This window comes from Arachis hypogaea, chromosome 4, assembly GCF_003086295.3.
Source record: "Arachis hypogaea cultivar Tifrunner chromosome 4, arahy.Tifrunner.gnm2.J5K5, whole genome shotgun sequence".
Classification (NCBI taxonomy): domain Eukaryota; kingdom Viridiplantae; phylum Streptophyta; class Magnoliopsida; order Fabales; family Fabaceae; genus Arachis; species Arachis hypogaea.
Window position 1 is genome coordinate 76,174,209 of NC_092039.1, and position 12,826 is coordinate 76,187,034.

Here is a 12,826-nt window from a genome sequence, read left to right on the forward strand (position 1 = left end):
CGCATGACTTCTCGCCGGTCATCTCCTCAATTCCTTGTGTTCCTTCCATTTTTGCACACTTCCTCTATATTCTCTAAGCCATTCCTGCCCTATGAATCCTGAAACACTTAACACATAGATCATGGCATCGAATGGTAATAAGAGAGGATTAAGATTAGCTAAATTAAGACCAAAGAAGCATGTTTTCAATCATAGAACTAAACTAGGAAGGTATTGTAAAATCATGCAAATCTTATGAATAAGTGGGTGAAAAGCTTGATAAAACCACTCAATTAAATACAATATAAACCATGAAATAGTGGTTTATCACTAATCAACAATTTTAAAATGCCAATGCAAATATCATGAGGTCTTGTCATGGTTGTAATGGGGCTAAGGTAAGGCGAGGCTACACATATGGCTAAGTGAGCTTATACATTGAATCTTTAATTAACCTAAGCTCTCACCTAACATACATATATTCTTTATAATTTCAACATTTATCTTAGCTACCCAAAATCTCCTTTTCACATTCCATACTCATGCATCAACCTTTATTTTAATTTTTTCACATGTGCATTGATTATTAAACTCTGACTTATCATTGGGGTGATTTTGTCCCCTTATTCACTAAAATAAAGAATTTTTTTTTTGCTTATCAATGCACATAGATTTGTAATCTTTCTTTTATGGTTTCACATGAGTAGGTACCCAAATTTCCTTTATTTTATCATGACATATTTTCCTATTACCCTTTATTCCCACAATTTTCCCATACTCAATTAACACAAAAATTTTATCTTAAGCTAACCAAAGATTCAATTGGAATTTTTCATTATTTTTCTGCTTAAGGCTAGTAATGTGGTAAAATATAGAACAAATGGGATTAAAACGGCTCAAAGTGGTTAATAAAGGTAATTAAAAGGGTTGGCTTATTTGGGATACGTGAGCTAAACAAACAATGGCTTCAATCAAATGCATGCACATAACACATTAACATTGGACATATAGGATAAAACAAAATTCAGATTACAATCATAGAGAAGTAAACACACAAGAAATAAAAATGTTTATGGTTAAATAGTGTAACCATGTATTTAGGCTCAAAGTCTCACGGGTTGTGTGTTCTTTTAGCTCAAAAATCCTGTTCCAATTTCAACTTCAAACAAATTTAACATAAATGTTTTAAAAGAAACTTATTATCTTTTCAATCAGGTAGAACATGCATACAAATAACCTACTAATATGCAATCTATCCTATTCTAAAAAAAAATTGGTGTTAGGGGGAAAGAATTACCTCCGGAAGTCAGGTACTGACCGACCTCCCCACACTTAAGGCTTTGCACCGTCCTCGGTACCATCTGTCAGGAACAAGGGAGGGCTGGTGGCAGTATCTCCACAGTCGGGACCATCATGGCTCCCTGTGCTGGTAAAGAAAGTGGAGTCCGGAGTGCCTGGGTCCTTGTCAGGTCAGTAGTTTCCTGTGAGTAGCTCCATGAGGTATTTGAAACGGCGGTGGTTACGGTGCTCTCGTAGCTTCGCTTTCTGGTCTTGCCGGTCTAACCTCTCCAGTATTTGATGCAGCAGCTGACTAGTAGAAAGTAGAATGTCTGCAGCATGTTCTGCAGACTGGCTGGTAGTGGCTAGTGGTGGCCTGAGATATCTCCCGTTAGGGACGTATTGATCATCCCATGGAAGTATGGCTTTCGTGTCCCCAGCTCTGTAGGAGACTCCGGCTGCTGAGACAAGATTAGAGACCAAGGCGGGGAGAGGTAGGTTGCCCGCGATTTTCACGTGTCCCATAGCATTCCAGATGTGTCTTGGTAGATTTAGAGGCTGGTCTGTGAGGATGCACCATAGTAGAACGGCCATGTCTGCAGTGACAGAGGACTCATGAGTGCTCGGAAAGACGTAATAGGACATAATCTATGCCCATACGTGAGCCTCTAAGGTGAGTGCGGAAGCCGATATTCCCTTAAGACGGGAACGATGGTATCCAAAAATCCATCTGCTGCCAGGTTGTGCGATAACTTTGAGAACAGCGTCCCAGTCAAATTTGTACGCCTGGCACTTGAGTGCGGCTTCTTGAAATGCGTCCAATCCTTCTGGAGCAGGGGGGAGATCTAGGGCTCGCTGAATGGTCTCTTCTGTAAGGGGGACTTGCTTCTGACAGACATAAACAGACTGCAGGGTCGGAAGGTGGAAATTGGAGTAGAACTCAATCACCCAAGAAAGATTAACCTATCGTGGCTGTCTTTGTAGGAATCCCCAATGTCTTTGTGCAATTTGCGGCTCAACAAATTCGGCAATACGAGGTGGAAGGATAAGAAGGTGTTCGTTGTTGTAATTCCGAGCTGCCGGAATGGGGAACATCTGCTCACAGTAACAATTGGGAAATCGTGCAGTGTCCTTTGCTGGGAAGGCTTTCTCCTTTTCATCGACCTTTATAATCCTTTTAATTCTTTTTGTTGAGGGCTTAACTACAGTTGAAGATGGCTCCGCCACTAATGCTCTTTTAGTTCCTTTCCTTGCTATGGATTTGGGGGTAGCTTTCTGATGTTAGGATTTTTACTAGTAAAGAATTTTATAAAATATAGTCGCGTTGTGAGTATAGATTCTAAACCAATAGAAAATCCCTTCGTACAAATATTTTGGTTGTCACAAGTAACAAACCCCTAAATAAATTGATAACCGAGTATTTAAACCTCGGGTCGTCTTCTTAAGGAATTGTAGGGAGGTATGTTCTTATTATTGGTTATGAAGATTATAAATCGGGGTTTTAAAGATGATGAACAAGTCATTTAAATTGCAATTAAAATAAATAAAAGACTGTAAAATAAATAAATAACTGTAAAATAAACTTTGGGCAAGGTATGAGAAATTGGAATTCCTATCCTAGTTATCTTTATCAATGATGATGAAAATTGAATCTTAATTCGACTTAGTTAACATTTGCTAGTGCAAGGGAAGGTCAAGTGACTAATTAGTTTGATCTTCAAATCCTAGTTATTCCTAGAAAAAGATTGGGATTATTGAAGTTCAAGCTAATTAGCAAAGATAGCAATTATTGATCTCGTTGAGTCTAATAACTCCTGAGTTACTCATTTCTTAACCAAGACCAAAAGGAGAAAAGTAAATCTACTGGAATAAAAATGTCTTCGGTTTGGGAGCAACAGTAACATAAATAAAAGAGAGTAATAATAAACTGAAATACCTAAAAATCATGAATTGATAAAGATATCAAATGTAACATGGGCAGTTATAGCCAAATAAAGAAGTTGAGTTGAACATAGAAATCCATAAACTAAATTGAGAAAATAAATAAAAGGAACATTGAACCTGTAATTGAAGAAGATGAAAATATTCCTAATTTCTAAAAATCCTAATCCTAATACTTAAGAGAGAGGAGAGAACCTCCCTCACTAAAAACTACATCTAAACTATGAAAAGTGCTTCTTGAAATTCGCTCCCTCATTGTTCACTTCATTCCTTCACTTTACAGCCCTTGGTCTGTATTCTCTGGGCTTGGATCTAGGCCAAAAAGAGCCCATAAACTGCTGGGAATGAGATCTGTAATTTCTAGTGCGTGGCCTCTATCACGCGTCGGCGTGGGTCACGCGGTCGCGTCATTTGGAGTTTTCCTTGTCACACGGTCGCTTCAGTCATGCGTCCGCATCATATGCATTTCGCTTATGGCGCGCGATCACGTCAATCACGTGGTCACGTCACTGCCATTTCGCGCTGGCATGCGGCCGCGTCGTCCATGCGTTCGCTTCGCTGCCAGTTTCTTCAAAAACTCCATTTTGTGCTTTCCTTCCATTTTTGTATGTCTCCTTTCCATCCTTTAAATCATTCCTACCTTAGAAGATTTGAAAATACTTAACACACAAGTCATAACATCAAATGGCAATAAAAGGTAATTAAAATTAATATTTTTAAAGCCTAGGAAACATGTTTTTCACATACATCACATAATAAGGAAAGAAAAGTAAAACCATGCAATTTCACATGAATAAGTGGGTGAAGGATTGAATAATTCATTTAAATTCAGCACAAAATATATCATAAAATATGGGTTTATCAACCTTCCCACACTTAAACAATAGCATGTCCTCATGCTAAATCCAAGATAAAGAGTAAGGTAAAGTGGTGGAATCTCATGTAATGCAATATATTCTAAATGCATCTACCTAAACGAGTCATGCAAATCTAGTTATTATTCACCTATATATAAAGCTTTACATGTAGTCAAATTAATTCACATTCTCAAGGAATCATATATGCATAGCCAACCTTAGATAATGTTAAAACACTTTTACAATTGAGATGGGTAAATAAAATATTTTTCAAACTTGCAAGACAATTAGCAAGAGAGTTAGAGATATATGGTGATGAGCTATTGAACCCTCACTGGATTTTGTGTTTACTCTCTAGTCACTCAGTATTTATTGGGTTAATCACTCTATTCTTCTTTCTATCCTTGTTTTCCATAACTTTGTTCTTCATCTAACCAATCAACAATTATAGAATATAGGTATAAAAAAATCATGAGGTCTTTAATTAAGGTTGTAATGGGGCCAAGGTAAAGGTAACGGTATATGTATAAGGCTAAGTGAGCTAATTAAGTGAATCCTTGATTAGTCTAAGATCTCACCTAACATACATATTTTGTAAAGCAAAGCTTCTTTACCTATTTCCCCATATTTTTCCTATCTTTTATATTACATGCTCATATCTTAATTTTTTTATTTATGTTTATCCCATGTGCGTCACTTTTTGCGTTTGGGGAATTCTTTTTGTATCCCCTTTATTCAAATACTGAAAAATAAAATATTTTTTTCTATTACACATGGTAATTAAATTATTTTGAATTCACATGAGCATGCTTCCCAAAACTTTTAAAAATAAATTTTTTTTATTCTTTTTAACTTTCTACCCTTTTGTTTCTATCATCCATGTTCCCATAAGGTTCCCACACTTACGCAATACACAATTTCTATCTTAAGCTAACCAAGGATTCAACTTGGGATTTTTATTTTGTTTTTTTGCTTAAGGCTAGTAATGTGGTTATAAAACAAGAGGGGATTTAAAGGCTCAAGGGGGCTAACAAGGGTGATGTAGAAGGTAGGCTAATTTGGGAATGGTGAGCTAGAATCAAACAATGGCCTCAATCACTTTCTTGGTATGTATCTATATTCTATAATTGGACATATAGATTAAGACAAAGTAAAGAATACCAAAATAAAGAAGAAGGGCGGAACACACAGGAATAAAATATTATGGTTTAAATGTAACCATGCAATTAAGCTCAAAATTCACAGGCTGTGTGTTAGAACTCAAAAGTCATATATCACTTAAGTATGTCATGCAAGTAGAAATTAAGAGTTCCCATTATTCTCAATGTAAAATATATTGGATGGCTTTAAAGTTTTAGTGTTCCTACTTGATAAAATGTTGTTAACTAACTAACATGTAATGCTATATATACAAGGTGTGTGGATTGATTCTGTTAAAGTCTCTAGCTTACTTCCTTTTTATTTTCAATCAAATCAACTATCATATGCTAAAAAGGGTCAACTATACTAATTAATCCACTTAATAAATAACTAGTAAACTAAGGTGCAAATTAAGCTAAAGTATCCAAGATGTATACATATAGCACAAAATGCATAATGCAAAAAGTACAATAAAAGCAAAAAGAGAAAAATGTGCAAAAATACAGAAAATGGACAAAATAAGAAGAGAGTTTGTAGTGGTTCACCAAAATAAATAGATGCCAGAGATGGCAACCTCCCCACACTTAAATAATAGCATCGTCCTCAATGCTCACTCAAGCTGGATGTGAAGGAGTGTCATCTCTGGAAGGATGGGCTGCTGGTGTCTCGGTGGTGGACTGAAGATCTCTCTACTGTAGGGGAGGCTCTGACTGGATAGGAATCTCTATATCGGCGGCCTGAAGCTGCTGCGGCTCCTCCTGCTGTGGCGCAGCCTGCTGTGGTCTGGTCTGCTCCACCGGGGTCAGTGTCTCCTCCTCATGAACGCTCGCCTCTGCCTCAGATGTGTCAGAAGGGGTGTCAGGCTCAGAGGGGATGTCGCCGTCGGATCGGATCATCAACTTGAGGTGCTCATAGCGTCGCTTGTTGCGACACTTCATACGGTCCAATCGGGCAAAGAGGTGATGCACCAAATGGTAGATGGGCTCAGGAGCAGGTGGGGGTGCAGTGGGTGAGGCAGGTGCGGCAGTGGAAGAAGAGGGGGCAGCTAAAGGTGTGGCTGTCTCATCAGAAGCGGGAAGGAATGGAGGTCTATAGCCTAAAGCCAGAAAGTTTCTGCTGTGAGGGATGATCTTCCTACACTCCACACCAGGTGGCCTCTCATCAGCATCCTCCCAAAGCACGTCAGCTCGACGGCCTAGCTGGGTGACCAGATAAGGGAAGGGGAGGGTGCCTCGGACATGGACCCTGGCCATATAGTGCCGGATGAATCGTGGCATGTACAGGTCCTTACCCTCCATCACACACCAGAGGAGGGTGATCATAGCAGCAGGCAGTTCTATCTCATGAGTGCTTGGCATAATAAAGTTACTCAGGATCTGGTGCCAGAGCCGAGCCTCATCATTCAAGTATATTCGCTTGATTCCTTAAGGCATGGTGGTGTTCTTACCCATGACCCAAGGGACAGTAGGGTCAAGTGCTATCCTCTCCTTGACAGCATCCCAGTCAAATCTCAGAAAGCGCATGTTCTCTTCAGCCTTTTGGTAACTGTCAGGCTGATCTGACTTAGGCTGAAGGCGCAAAATATCCTCAATGGCTTCTTCAGTGACTAGTATCTATTTCCCTCTGAGGTGCACTGCATCCAGGGAAGTCTTGAAATAATTGCAGTAAAACTCTCCTACCCAGGAAGCATTTACCTCAGTCAAGTTTCTCTCCAAGAAGAACCAGCCTCATTGTTTGATTAGATCGCAGATGTACTGCTGTAGTTCTTTGGGAATTTTCAAGGTCTGCTCCAGATACAGATTTCTGGAGGTAGCAAACACAGGAAACTTCAGCTCACAGTATTGGTTTGCAAACTTAATTGGATCATTGGCAGGGAGGAGCATGTCAGCCTTCTCTTGCGCAGTAAAGTATTTTTCCCGCCAGGAGTCATCATGCAGAAGCACCAGGAGGGACATAGAGGATTCACCTCGTTTTCGTTTGCCAGTGGTTGCCTTTCCTTTTCCCTTTCCTTATGGCTCAGACATCTAGAAAGAAAACAGAAATCTAGGATATAATAAAAACGGGAAAACAAGTAAGCAGATAACAAGATAAGCACAAAGTGGCAAAGGAGCAGTAGGGTATAAAATGAGTTGAATAATGGTGCATTTTGGATTACTTAGGAGTTTAAAAAAATGGAGATGGAAAAATTCAAACCAAAATATAATATAAATAGAATATATGTTGATTAGGAGCAATAATAATCATGCCATGACTTAAGAAGTGGAAGGAGTTAGTCAAAAATTAGAAAGTCAAGAGTGGTGAAAGTTGAAAAAGAGGTGAGAAGGCGAAAATCAATGAGTTAGTAAAAAGAAAGTCAGAGTAAGTAGCATGATGATTGGTTCCTAAGTAACAAGAATTTCACAATTTGAAGCAACAGTCAACTCAGATTCAAGTAGGAAAAACAGGGTATTGATGATAATTCAGATAGATATAGAAGTAGCAAAAAGTAAAATCAAACCATCAATAAATTAATTTATTAACCAGGAGATCAAAAGTAATAAGAATGTTGGCCCGTGCACTCAAGAATAGGTTTGGTATGTGTGGAGCAGTTCAAAAATGAGAATTGCCAAAACCAATACTTGAATGTAGAAGGAAAAGTAATTTGCAGAAAATTGGGCAGCATTCTGGCTAAAATTGGATGTTCCCAGAAAACAAATAACAAGAATGGTTCATATGTATTGAAATAAGGCTGCACAAATAGCAAGAATAAGAAAGAGCAGTGTAATAGCAGAATAAATTGCAGAATAGGTAAGAGCAACATATGAACAGGATCAACATCATAGCCAGAATAAATTGCAGAATAGGTAAACAGATAATAGGAACGGTGCAATTATCAGGCCTAAATCCACTATCCAGATCCTAGCTACCTAACCACCTAGAATCCACTACAAACATGCATCTCTATCTATCCTAATATGAATAAATTCTGAAAAATGTGCAGCGAACTAGGAATGAAAGGAAATCGGTGTACGGCGGAACCTGGTATGCGAAGAACAAGGGATAGGACAGAGGGAGGGTAGTAGCGGCACCGGGAGGGAGACACGGTGGCACTGTGGTGGCGCAATGGCCATCGGAGGTTGGCCGTGGTGAGGTAGCAGTGTCAAAGGAAGGCGAGAGTGTTGGGAATTGATGAGAGGGGGCGGTTCGGGGTGGTGGCCGGCAGAGGATGCAGCGCCGGTCGGAGGTGTGCGGCGGTGGTGCAGTGGCAGAGGAAAGTGAGAAAGAGGGGAATGGAAGAAGGAAGAGAGGGGAGGGCTGGGTGTCACGGTCGGGTTGGGTGGTGGTGGATTGGCGGCGGCGCGGTGGTGGGGGAGAGTGAGAGAGGGGTGGTTGAGAGAGAGTTGCAGAGGTAATGGGGAGAGGAGGTGAGGGTTTGGGGACGCGACAGGGAGAGGTTCGCGTAACATAGGGTTAGTGATCATGAATCTACGCGAACGCGTGGATGCTGTGATGCCAAGGCATCTTGGCTAGTTTTACTAGCCATTTTTTGTATGCTTTAGGTTGGTTTCATACATTTTCTTAGGAAATAAGTAAGTATTTGGTTGAAAATGCAATCATACCATGATTCAAGCAAACATTGTGAATTTTGAATGATTTCATGAGAATTATGCATGAATTGAATGATAAATTAGATGATGCATGATCCCATGATTAAGAGCAAGACTTTGATGTACTTTGTTTGATTGATTTCAGGTAACAAGAAGCAGAGAAGAGCCACGTTAATGGCTACGTTAGTGCCACTAACGTGGTCATTAACGTTGAAGAAAAGAAGCCCCAACGTTAGTGAGAAAAGTTAGTGGCATTAACTTTGAAGAAGGAGAGCATGGAACGTTAGTGGAAAAGGTGAACGCCACTAACGTTTGCGAAGCAAAGAAGGCCTACATTAGCTTCCACGTTAACTATATTAACGTGGAAGTTAACGTGGAAGGAAAGGGGTATATGCCAACGTTAGTGGAAAAAGTGAGTGCCACTAACGTTGGCGAAGCAAAAAGACCCACGTTAACAGCCACGTTAACCAAGTTAACATGGTAGTTAACATGGAAGGAAAGGGAGATGCCAACATTAGTGGAAAAAGTGAGTGCCACTAACGTTGGCGAGGCAAAAAAAGACCCACATTAACTTCTACGTTAACTAAGTTAACGTGGTAGTTAACGTGGGCAAAAGTCCCACCTGGCAGCCTGACCATGCCTTCTTCAAACACTCATAACTTAAGCCACTAAAGCTCCAAATGAGGTGATTCTAGCGGCATTGGAAAATAGGATTCCAGAGCTTTCCAAGCATATATGGCACTACATGGTTGACACTAAATTTGAGGTAGAAAACCTGCCCCGAAAGTGCAACGATGAACATGGTATCAACCTGTAGTAAGGCCAACTGACCTCTTCACCTTCCAAGAAGTGTAACTCGAGTTGTAGAGCTCCAAATGATGTGCTTCCAAAGGCGTTGGAAAGTAGATATTCAGAGCTTTCCAACAATATATAATAATATGGGGTGGACATTGATTTTGAGTACCAGAACCTGGAAATATTAAGCCCCTGTCGCTAGCGTTATCGGGACTCACATTTTCCATTAACGCTAGCGACCATGGCAGCGACCATGTCCACTTCAAAGGAGTATAACTTGAGTTACAGAGATTCAATTGAGATGATTTCAGTTGCATTAGAAAGCTGACATTCAGAGCTTTCCAAAGATATATAATAGTCTATAGTGGGCATAAAATTGAAGTACAAACAAGAGGCATCTTTTAAGCCCCAAAAATACCAACTGGCCAGCATTTCACCATGGGCCTCAATTTGATTACTTCTCTTTCAAGGACCACCCAACCTCAAGGAAGCAAGCCCACAAGTGTCAACCAATCAAGGCCACAAGAAGCATCTAGAATAGAAATTTTTATTTAATTGTAATTTACTTTTAATTTCACTTTGTAATTTAGGAGAGCCTATATAAAGGCCTTAGTTTGTACATTCAAGGGGGGACGGGACTGATTCTGGAATTGGGGGATTGAAGAGGGGTCTTCGGACTCCCTCCCCTCACACACTTTTCCTTCTCTTTCTTTTCTTTGTACTTTTCATTTATGAATTTTGAAGTTGTCATTTTAGTTTTAATCTTCATCTTTACTTTTCTGCACTTTCTTTCTTTTCTATTTTGGTAGAGCAATGATCAACTAACTCTTTCCATTGGGTTAGAGAGCTCTATTGTGATACAATGGATCAATATTAGTTTTCATTCTTCTTCTTCTATCTTTTCTCTTTATTTTACTAGAGAGCTTTCGATCTTCATCCAATTGGGTAGTTATCTTGGAAAAGAAGCTATTCATACTTGGATCTCTTCTGAACCTTGGAAGAGAAATGAAGAGATTATGCTAGAAATGCTTTTTCATGCTGGACCAAATTGGGTTTGGATGGATATGTGACTATAATCCTACCAACACTTGATTTGGGAATGCATGTGGTATAATCAGTGACCATACTTCATCTCTTCTCATGAGCAATTGACCAAGGAATTAGCTATTGATCAAGATTTGAGAGATTGAAGTCCAAAGAATTGGGATCCAATCACTTAAGATTGCCAAGGAGATCAATGAATGCATTCATTAAGGAAGAAGATGAGAATGAACTTGATCTGGAGGATTGCAATATCTCTTGATCCCAATGTTCATTTTATTTTTAGTTCTTACATTTACTTTTCTTGCCATTTTACTTCTCTGCACTTTATTGCTTTCTTTACTTTTATGCCATTTACATTTCCTTGTTGCTTATCACTCCAATATGATTCGTCTAACTAGGATAATCAATTAACCATTGATTGCTTAATCCGTTAATCTCTGTGGGTTTCGACCTCACTCTTTTGTGAGTTATTACTTGACGACAATTCGGTATACTTGCCGAAGGGAGATTTGTTGAGAGACAAGTTTTCCGTGCATCAAGTTTATTGATCAAGTTTATCAAGGAGATTTAGTATAGTGGTGAGTATCATAAACTTGATGCACAGAAAATTCGTCTCATAACAAATTTCTTTTGGCAAGTGTACCGAATTTGTCGTCAAGTAAAAACTCACTATAGAGTGAGGTCGAATCCCACAGAGATTGATTGATCAAGCAACATTAATTAGAGGAATATTCTAGTTGAGCGAACCAGAATTTGATTTGAGATTTGCAAAAAATTAAATTGTGGAAAAGTAAATAGCAGAAAAAGTAAATGCTAGAAATAAAGAGCTGAACGTAAATGGCAGAAAGTAAATTGCAGAATCTTAAATGGGAATGGGGAAAATGCTCATAAAAGTAAATGGCAGAAATTAAAGAGAATGGGTAAGATCAGAGATGGGGGGTTCATTGGGCTTAGGAGATGTTGCATTCTCCGGATCAAATTCATTTTCATCTCTTCCTCAATCAATACATTCATTGATCTCCTTGGCAATCTTAAGTGATCGAATTCCAATTCCTTGGTAATCCAATCTCTCAAATCTTGATCAATAGCCAATTCCTTGGTCAATTGCTCATGAGAAGAGATGAAGTATGGTGACTGATTATACCACATGCATTCCCAAATCAAGTATTCGTAGGATTATAGTCACATATCCATCCAAACCCAATTTGGTCCAGCATGAGAAAGCATTTCTAGCATGATCTCTTCATTCCTCTTCCAAGGTTCCGAAGAGATCCAAATATGAATAGCTTCTTTTCCAAGATAACTACCCAATTGGATGAAGATTGAAAGCTTTCTAGTAAAATCAAGAGACAAGATAGAAGAAGAAGAATGAAAACTAATATTGATCCATCAAATTACAACAGAGCTCCCTAACTCAATGAAAGGGGTTTAGTTGTTCATAGCTCTGAAAAATGAAAACAAAGATGAAGAATACATCATGAAAGTAAACTAGAAGTTGCAGAGAAAGTAAAATACAGAGAGTAGTTCTATGCCCAAGGCCCCTAAAGTTTCCAACCCCCATCTAATTCAAAGCTACTCCTATATATACTACTCTGCTGATCTTCTAGTTGGCTCTTCAAATCTTGGGTGTGGGCCTTTGAATCTTGAGTTTGAAGCAGTTATCCTCTTTATTGGGCTTAGCTTTGCTTGCAGAGAGAAAATGTAAAGTGGGCAGGGACTTTGGCTCAGGACATTAGTGGTGTCAATGTTAAGTGAAAGTGTGGGTTCGAGAACGTTAGTGACAATCACCTTTTTCACTAATGTTCCTAACCCAAATATGATCACGTTGACTTCAACGTTAGTGGCACTAACGTTGCCTCTTGGTCCTTCGCATACGTTATTGGGACTTACCTTTCCCAATAACGTGGTGAGTCACCCCTTCTCCTTACGTTAGAGTCCACGTTAACTAGGTTAACGTGGCTTCTAATGTAGCATTGCCAATTCTTCGAGAACGTTAGTGACACTTAACTTTGTCACTAACGTTCCATTGTGCCTCTACTTCCCACGTTAGAGTCCACGTTAACTAAGTTAACGTGGCTTCTAACATAGTCATGCTAGCCATCTCCAACGTTAGTGACAAAGGTGAGTGTCACTAACGTTGCCTCATCATCTCTTTATCCACGTTAGCTTCTACGTTAACAAAGTTAACGTGGGAGTTAACGTTGC